The following is a 6,652-nucleotide window of genomic DNA, read 5'->3' as shown; positions in this document are numbered from 1 at the left end:
GAGTTGAATGGGCAACTTTGTTGTCAAGAGCATGCGCTCTCACCAGCTCAGCCATCCTGCCATCTGTTGGCAGCTCAGCTCGGGCACAGCTCACTGGCCCATGGGGGAATCGAACCGGTGACCCTGTTGCTCAGAACTCACACTCTTAACCAACTGAGCCACTCGGCCGGCCCAAGTGTCCCCATTCTTCTCTCTGACGGGACTGCAGTCATGCACTCTCTGTCCCCCCACAAATGCTGAGCACCTGGGAGCCTAATTAGTTCTCAGTTAGTTCCAACGTATGTGACCTAGAGAGGCCTCTGTGGGATGGACACCACATGATCCTGGATTCAAGCCTGATGCCCTGATGAGATGGGACTTGGGGGACCTGAGATGCAAGACGAGGTGAAGACATATGAGATGCACAATGAATGGTGGTGGCCGAGACTGAGAGCTAGAGCAGACAGCTTTCAGGGGCCTGGGCCTGTCACCTTTTCCTGAACCCGTGCACTTTGCCCAGGGCTTTGCACTTTCTCGACACCTTGACTGAGGCTCCCCAGGAGCCCCTCCACACTCCCGCTGTCTCCAACAGGGCTGCTCACTCCTGCCTGTCCCCTGGGAGCTTCCAAGCCCCTCAGGGCCTGAAAATAGATCACTGTCCCTTTCCAACACCTGTCACCTCCACACCAACTGACCTTCCCTGGGCAGAACCTCTTCTGGATTCATGCTTGGGGAGGTGCAGGATGTGGCCTCCAAGTGGACTGTCAGCCCCACTTCCAGCCTCTCACTTTATGACCTTCCATTCTGCAATGGTCTCTCCTATTCACCCTTGCTACAGCCACCTGACATCTGTCCAAGTGGTCTTGACATCCAGGGACCCACATTCTGCCCACCCACCCTGACCATCCGCTCACTCCATAGGCCATCAGCCCACCTTCCCACTTCACCCCTCCCACCTGCCTGCACCCCTCAGGCTGTGACTGACTGCTATGGTGTGCCTATTGGTGTCCCCCAAATCAGTATTTTAAAGAGGCTGATGGTATTAGGAGGTGGAGCCTTGGGAGGTGATGAGGTTGAGAGGTAGACGGGAGAGTGGGGTCTTCAGGACAGTATTGGCGCCCTGAGAAGAGGAAGAGACCAGACTCTTTCCCCCCCCTATGGCAGGACCCAGAGAAAAGGCGGCCATCTACCAGCCAGAAAGAGGGCCCTTCCCAGAAACCCACCATGCTGGCTCCCTGAACTGTGAGAAATAAATGTCATTTGTGTGAGCCCCCAGGCCTGTGGCGTCCATGATGGCGCCTGAGCTGCCTGAGGCAGAGGCCTCCTCTTGCCAACACCTTCCCCTCTGAGCCCCAATGTCCCTCCAGGGGCCTGCCAGCCCCACACCCTCCACACTCACTACCCCGCGCATCCTGGCCACTGGGACATGTAGACCAAGCCTTCCTCTTGTGTGGAGCCCTCCACCCCTCCCCTGGCCTGGAGCAGAAGCGCACAACTGCCCCCACCAGGACTCCTCCCATCACACTGGAGGGCTTCCCAATGGCTTCAGAGAGTCTTCCCTGATGCCACCCTCCAGGCCAGGGGAAGTAGGCTGGCCTTATCACCCTGGCTGTCAGGTGTCTGTCCCCGCCCACTCATGTCCTTGGAGGCAAAATGGCCACTGGGAGGGACAGTGANGCAGTGTTGTCACTCCCATGCTCGGGCAACTTCTGAACCCGTGCCAGTTCACTTCAGGTCTCACCACCTTTCCAGTCTCTGTGTCAGGTCATCTATTCAAAATGATATTCTCATTGGAGGATCCGTTTTGGAGCCTCTGCTGCTGCACACTCTGGTGTGTGTGTGTGTGTGTGTGTGTGTGTGTGTGTGTGTGTGTGTGTGAGAGAGAGAGAGAGAGAGAGAGAGAGAGTTGACGATAGAGGCTGCCCTGCGTAACTTGTCCCTGTGGACCGGGATGGGTGGGTCCCAGCCCCTGTGGACCGGGATGGGTGGGTCCCAGCCCTTTCCCGGGGACGTGCGTGCTTGTCCTAGTTTCCTGCTGTTTCAGCCAGTGCTGTGAGGAATGTCTTGTAAATACATCTGTGAAACCCTCTGCAAGACTGTCTGTGGCTCATGTCCTAGGGTGAGCACTGCCGGGGGGAGGAGAACACCTGTGGACCTGGGATGGGTCCTGTGCCCTGTCCTTCTAGAGGAGGGGCCCTTCCCGCTTCTGTCCAGGGATCTGCTGGGGCCTCTGCTTGCTCACCGTGCCCCCAGGGTAGTCACCACCAGACCAGGACCCTGCCAGTCTGATGGTGACCAGGCTCTCTCCGCACAGTTTACATCTGCCTGTCCCCATTGAGAGGACGGGCATGTCTGACATGTACTGGCCGAAGGGGTTACCTCTTGTTGGAACTGCATGTGGTTGCTCTTGGTTGTTTTTAAAACATTGCTATCTCCGAGGTTTTTGCCCCAAAGCGATGTTAGACCTTTCTCCAGTTCTGGGTTGTGAAAAAATGCTTAAGGGTTTGTTATTTGTTTTTCTGGCTTCTTGCATTTTTTGTGCTTCTGTTCTGGCCACAGAAAGAGCCCGTTGCTTCCTGTCTGTCTTCTGAGGCTGGCATCACACGTGAACAGTGTTGTCTACCCCGTGATTAGGCACATATTTACTAAAAATACTTCATGTTATATGTCTAATATTTCATCTCTTTGGGGTTTCACTTAAAAGCAAATGCGTTCCAATTAAAAGAGACAATAATTAATGACTCCCATCAGACACAAAAGGGAACCTATTCTATGCTTTCATTTAGAGAAAAGATCCAGGAACAGAGGACAGAAAAGCAATTGGGTTGGCCAGGGGCTGGAAAAGAAGGAATGGGGAGTGAGGCATGTGGGTGATGGATTTTGTTTTGGGAGATTAAATATTTCACAGCCAGAGAGTGACGATGGATGCCTGGCCTGTGAATGTATAACTGCTCAGGAATGCACAATTTTCAAGGATGTCTGTTGCATTTAATTACAATAAATTCAACCCCAAATGTAAGACATCACATAAATACGATGCGAAATTAAAATTAAGGAAACGACAAATATAAATAATAAAAGGGAAGGAAAGGAACTTTCAGGTGGAGGACAGGGTTGAAATTGTGGAACAAGAATGAGTCCTGAGGGGCAATCTAGAGCAGGCCACCCCTGCAAAGGTGGAGGGCGTGTTGAAAACTCCAGGTTGGTGGCAGGCACCAGAGCTGGTGCAGCTTGCCAGTCATCTTTTTGAGGTACGGGACACAATGATGGCTCCAAGTCCTCTCCTGGAGCTGGAACTGGTGCAGGTGAAGGCTCATCTTTTAGGGGTTTTGTGTGTGATGACAGCTCCACTTCCTCTGAGGGCACCAGAGCTATTGCAGGTGACAATTCTTCTACCAGGAATGCTGGCAACAATATTTGCTCCATGGCCCCAGTGGACACCAGTGCTGGTGCAGGTGACATGTCATTATTTAGTGGTGCTGGAAGCAGTGACAGCTCCAGGTGCTCTGGAGGCATCAGCTGGTGCGGGTGAAAGGTCATCATTTAGTTGTGCGGGGCACAATGACAGCTTTAAGTGTGCTGCTGGGACCAGAGCTGGTGCAGGTGAAGGTTCACACTTTAGGGGTTCTGGGTTCAATGACAGCTCCACTTCCCCTGAGGGCACCAGAGGTGGTGCAGGTAACATGTCTTCTTTTAGGGGTTCTGAGGGCATTGACAGCTCCAGTTGCTCTGGAGTCAGGAGAGCTGGTGCAGGTGACAGGTCATCCTTTAGGAGTGCTGGGTGTGGTGACGTGTCATCCCTTAGGGGTTCTGGGTGCAATGATTGCTCCAGTTCCCCTGATGGCGCCTGAGCTGGTGTAGGTGAGGGTTCTTCCTCCCGGAATGCTGGGTGAAACGACAGCTCAAGGGCTCTTGCAAACACCAGAGCTGGTGACGGTGAGGGCGCTTCCTCCAGGAGTAAAGGCCACATTGACACCTCCAAGTCCCCTGAAGGCACCAGAGCTGGCCCAGGTGACATTTCTTCCTCCGGGGCTGCTGGGTGCAGTGACAGCTCCAGGTCCCTTCGGGGGGATCTCCTCTAGATGCCCGCTCCCACCCCAGAGCTGCAACTGCATCTAATGGTGACCGTGCTGGCAGGTCTGGGACACCTCCTAGGGGCAGACTCTTCTCAGTGCCTGGAGGCGCCTTTGTCATTGCCCTGGCCCCTGACCCTGCACAGGGCTCCTCGGGAGGGACTGGATCCACACCTGGGTTGGGCTGCGATTCCTGAGCTGGTGCTGCAGCTGTGAGAGGAGAAAAGGTCACCCACATGCCTGCCTTTCCAGGTACACTGCAAACCAAGGACCCATTCCAGAGCCTTCCAGAGGAGCCACAGCCTGGAGTCCCACCCCAGGACACCTTCTCTGGGTTCAGGCCTCCCGATAGCACAGTCGGGGTCCCATCTTGGCTCCTGGCCCAGCACCGGCCTCTTGGGCTCCTCCCAGTGTGTCTGGCACAGAGCCCTCCCTGAGCACTCGCGGGCAGCTCCCACAGGCCCTGCTCACCGTCAGGCTCTGCCTCCCTGGAATCCAGGTCCTCAGGTAGAGTCGGCGGAAGTTGAGCTTGGCACTCCAGGTCTGGGTCTGAAGTGATGACCTACAAGCAAACCCTGGGGGAGACCCTGGGGAGTGCCCTGGGTGGGGTCAGGCCTGGTGGCCTTGCCTGGCCATCCGTGGGCCCTGGTTCCAAAACCACGGAGGCTACACTCACCAAGGGCTTGGGCTGGCCTTTGTTGCTGTCATGGCACACCTGCCCCTCACTTAGGGACATGGAGTCGCTGTCCCGATCGACTATCTCGTTGCCGATCTCCTGTGGAGAGCTCTGCAGGGACACTGACTGGCAGCCAGCATGGAGATGTCAGAGCCCAGCCTGGCCACTGTCCCTGTCTTCTGCCTGCCTGACTTTGAGCTCCCACATCAGGCACAGGCTTGTGAGTGCACAGACATCCACCCCAGTGACAAGACACTCCCCTGAGGGCTTGGGATGAACCTGGGGCAGAGCTGCTCCACCCTCCACGTCTCACCCAGCCAGCCTTGACCTGGGGTGAACACAAGACCAGCCCTCAGGCTTCTGAGCGCCCCTGAGCCTGTGTCTGCCAGGGCATGCTCTCCCCACATGAAACCCCTCATCGCCACACCAACAAACACAAAGGTAGACAGGACTGAGGGCTGCCAGGGTGGGATCTGCTGGGCAGCCTGGCCTGGACTATACCACCCCGGGCCCCCCTGTGTTACCTTTGGTTTTCTCTGGGAAAATGGCCAGAGGCATCTGGGGTGAGACCTGCCCCAGTGTCTGAAACACGGGATAGGGTTCAAACTTCAGGCTTTCCTGAGGCCACTGCCTCGGGACGTGGGGAAACAACAGGGAAACATGGTACTGTTTCCAGTGTCTCCAGCCCACTGAGCTGGGTATAGGCTTCTCCAGGGTGTGGCTGCCTGGTTACTAGGTTTCCAAATTCTGGTGGCCTCCGTGATCAGGAAGTGAGGTCACTGCCTGGGGTCGCCTACCTGGGCCGGCTCCTCGGGCAAGAGCTCTCTAAAGCCTCTCTGGGTTGGAGATGCTCAGCTTCCCCACCCCCCACACCATGTCTATACACAGAAATGCCAACACAACCCACCTCTCAGCCCCGGGGAGGCCTTGGTGCAGCTGGGGCCCCAGCTTTGAAGAACCAGAGTTGGGATCAGAACTGGCTCCTGCTCCTCACCAGTGGTGTGACCCTGACAAGCATGTCCTCTCAGGGCCTCCCCAGTGTCCCCATGTGCACAGTGCGGTCACTCTAACATCTACTTCACAGGCAGTCAGTCATCGGACCTATGAACACCTGTAGTGCCTGGAACCCCTGGGCTGGGGTCACGTGACTTATGGTGCAGATGTGACGATGGGGAGATGATGTGGGTTTTGGTTGGAGCTCAAAGCACAGTGCCCACATGCTGGGTTTGCTCTGTCACCCAGGGACTCTCGCTGCAACTCTTGCCTCTGTCCCAGGAGGGTGGTAATGAACTGAAATTCTAACATCGTCCCCTCTGGCACAGAACCTGCCAGGGGCTCCCCTAATGTTTAGACTCAGGGCCAATCGCCTCATCTTGGGCTCTGTGGTGAGCAGCCCCACGGTGGCTCCCAGAGTGCCCACCTCCACATCACACATCTCTGTGTGAGCCCCTCCCCTCGAGGCTGGCCAGATTCTGTGACGGGTTCTAAGGAGTAGAAAGGGCAGAATGATGGGTTGTCATTTCCAAGACTGAGTTATGAACAGTTTATGATTCTGTTGGCTCCCTCAGCCTCTCTGTCGCTGTCTTTCTGTGCCTCTGTGTGTCTCTCTGTCTCTTAGCTTCTGTCTGCTTGCTTCACTGTCTCTCTTGCTGTCTGTGAGTCTCTCTCTGTCTCTCTGTTCCCATGATCTGGAGAGGCATGCTCACATATTATGAGCTGCCCTATTGTTGCCAGAGAGCAGGCCCTTCTTGGGGCGATGTCTGGGTTTGGTTTCCACACTGGGGGTCGAACATGGCAGTGTCCAGGCTAGAATCCCAGACCAGGGGCCAAACCCAGGCCTCATGCAAAACTGGGAATCTTAGGGCTGGCCGAATGGCGCGATGGTTAAGAACTGGCTTGGGACGCCACAGGGCCCCGGTTCAGA

The 6,652-nt window shown here is 55.8% G+C and overlaps 1 pseudogene; it reads right to left on the bottom strand.

Moving 5' to 3' along the window:
- LOC109377921 (golgin subfamily A member 2-like) overlaps positions 1-6,652 on the bottom strand; it is a 27,070-nt pseudogene that overhangs the window by 9,496 nt on the left and 10,922 nt on the right.

The sequence above is a fragment of the Hipposideros armiger genome, unplaced genomic scaffold (genome assembly GCF_001890085.2).
Source record: "Hipposideros armiger isolate ML-2016 unplaced genomic scaffold, ASM189008v1 scaffold_1624, whole genome shotgun sequence".
Lineage (NCBI taxonomy): Eukaryota > Metazoa > Chordata > Mammalia > Chiroptera > Hipposideridae > Hipposideros > Hipposideros armiger.
This window is presented reverse-complemented; position numbering and strand designations above follow the sequence as displayed.